The following is a 3143-nucleotide window of genomic DNA, read 5'->3' on the forward strand; positions in this document are numbered from 1 at the left end:
TTTTTGATGAGGGTATTACTACTTTTCTTATCTACTTGAAAAATATTGGCTGCAGACTTTGTTGATGCCAAGTTAAAGTACTGTTAAGCCCAAAAATGTAATAATATATTGCAGTTTACCAGTCATTAGATGTGATGGCTGCATTCATTTTTTTTTTCTCTCCTACTTTTGTCTGGTGATCTGGCCAGTAAAACGCCTCCTGTATTAGTGTGCCTCCACTCTGGATGAAGGAGCACCTTTTTGGACAGCAGCATTGTCAGTCTAGGGGGAGGAGAGTGTTTTGTTAGATGTACTAGCAGAATAAGATAAACTAACACCAGCTCACAATGCAGTTACACAGGCAGCTACAGTGGTTTTTTTTTTTTTTTTTTTTCCCCCCTTTTGGGATAAATGTTTTACATGAATAAATAAAAGCTGAGCGTTGTCAGTCCCCATCAGTGGTAAATGGTTTGTCTCAACACTCTTAACTGCTACATTTGCAGGACAGCTTGTTCTGTTGAAAAACAGACTTACTAGTTGGATCTCCACATAAAAATAAAGGAAAGAGACTAAAGAAAATGAATGCAACCATCACATCTAAGAATTGATAAGCTGCAACATAATACATGTTTGAGTTTAATACTGCTTTAAGTTGGCTCTAGAAAGAAATATGGTATCTCTTGTTAACCAGTGCCACCATGCAAAGAACTCTTTAGTCGCATACAGTTTTTATAATCCGACATCTGTTTTCTGTTGTGTTGAAAGGTGCATTCATTTTAGTTAGCATGGTGGCTAGTTCATCCCAATTAGGTTTCCATTACTATCTGCTTAACTATTTTGGCTGGGTTTCCTCCAGTGTTCTTCTACAGCCTAAAATATACTAAGAAAGCTCTGATCATCTGCTTGCACATCCTTATCTTCTGACAATTCAGGTAATGGCTACTTTAAGGCCCCATTCATACTTTGGCTTCCTGGTAAGTTACATATTTGCACACTTGCTGACCCATGTTGCATTAAGGTAGCTTGTTCAAATGATAATGCACCAAAACATCTTAAAAAAACAAAAAAAAAAATGCACATTTTTTGCAATACAGCACACCACAACACACTGTAGAGTGTTTCTGAGCATTGTGATGTGCTGCAACAAATGTGCATTAGAACTGTTACCTCGAATGCCATTATGGGCACAATGTCTGAGGGAAACACAAATTCACATTCATTTCCAGTACAAGCATTCTGTGGGACATGTATCTTGTATCTTATCTACTACTCGGACGGTTGGCCTAATGGTACCGATTATATGAAATATACATTCCATTCCAGTGTTTGGGGGAGCATTTATGATGCTTTGCCTCTGAAATATATAGGGGTGGTTTTCTGGAATCCCCCTATTTATATTTGAATTATGTACAGTCTTGTCGGTCCCTATAATTAGTAAACCTAAGCAATGACAATATTGATGGAAGTAATAAATGACAATATTAGCTTTTATAATAAACACAATGTTCAAAGAAGCAAGGTCATATTTATTTACAAAGGAAGTAAAACACTAACAGAAATCTAAACAAATATTACAGAGCATACAGAAGTAAAAGAGCAAAGATGATACATTTAGTAAGTTTGTCCTCAAATTTTAGTAAGTTTGTCCTCAAATTTGAGTATCCTTTAGCTGGGCAGAAAGAGAGCAACCATGGGCAGAAATGTATTTACACACACTCGCACTCACGCACTCTCGCTCTCTCTCTCTCGCTCTCTTGAATGTATGCTGAACTAGAGCAGCACACAAATCAACCCATTTTCCTAATCTATACATATCATGATAGGGCCAACATATATATGTTCCTATCAGTACATGACCCATCAAAATGAGCACCACACTCCCAACCTCCTATAACCCTACACTGTATACACTGCTCGGGATTAGGCAGGTCTGCTCCGTATGGCCTTCTGTATTGCAATTTCTGCATGCATCCTGTAGTTCAGAACTCCTAATTGGCAGCAAAGCTTCTACTTTGTATGAAGATACTTTATTGTGAATTCTACCCTCAACTTGCATAGACATGCGAAACCTTCTTATATAAATGTCGGGTCAAAAAACACCTATAAACCTGAACCAATGACAAGACCACAGCACAAATGAACAATACCACAATGGGATGTATCAAACTATAGTAGCATTAGCTCTCTATCGCTGCAGTCTCCTCATAAGGTTTTCCTCCCTATCCCAATCTGGCAACCATTCCCGTATCTTCCTACCCATACCAAGATTCAGGGCTTCCAGATTAAGAGGGTGGTTATAGTTGATGTTTGCAGACAAATTGGCAATATAGTGTTCCACATAATTCCATCCCTGCACCTGGACTTCTGAGACATTGCCTGGGGGACACCATGCACCTCTAGTTATCGTTAGGTTCAAGGAACACCCTAATTCCATAACTAGCATTACATTGGTATCCTTTAGGACAAAGAAGCAAACTCTTCTATGTCCAAAATAATACACGGGTGCTTCCTTCCCAGCAATGATTTCCCCATGCAGAACACAGAGCGGAGCATCTTCCCAATACTTTCCATTCTCTCACTGAAAAACCCACAGTTCTTGTTTTGAAGAATTGGATAGGATATGTTCCTCCCCTAACCAAAAATCCACTTTATTTGCATATATTATACAGTTGTGTCCATAAATGTCTGGAGAGACTCCGGCATGCCATTACACAAGTCCTGTTGATAGGCAAAGTCTTTCTAAAATTGAATTAGAATTAAATTGTCCAAAAAATAAAGAAGCCTTATATTGCCCGTTATTACTTTAACCTTTCCTTTTATCACTTTTCCCCTGAATGTTCATCATCCTAAATTTTTGTCGTGGCAGGGCACAAACGAACTGCCAACCAAATGACCATCTTCCAGAGATTTTGCCAATCTCTCGCTTCATTAATACTGGAAATGAACAAAAGCAGAATCAAATTCTTATCTGCAATATCTTCGTTAATTTGTTTTTTTACTTACAGAACCTCCATGGAGCCCAAGACCTTAATTTTCCTGTCATCTACGACTACAAACTATTGAAACCACAATGATTTTGCTAGGATAAACCCAACTAAAAAAATGAATCCCCATTATATGAAAGGAGGAAAAAAATGAGACCTGAATACCACTTTTACAAACTT

The sequence above is a fragment of the Staurois parvus genome, unplaced genomic scaffold (assembly GCF_062004578.1).
Source record: "Staurois parvus isolate SC_StPar_1 unplaced genomic scaffold, SC_StPar_1.0 ptg000332l, whole genome shotgun sequence".
NCBI lineage: Eukaryota > Metazoa > Chordata > Amphibia > Anura > Ranidae > Staurois > Staurois parvus.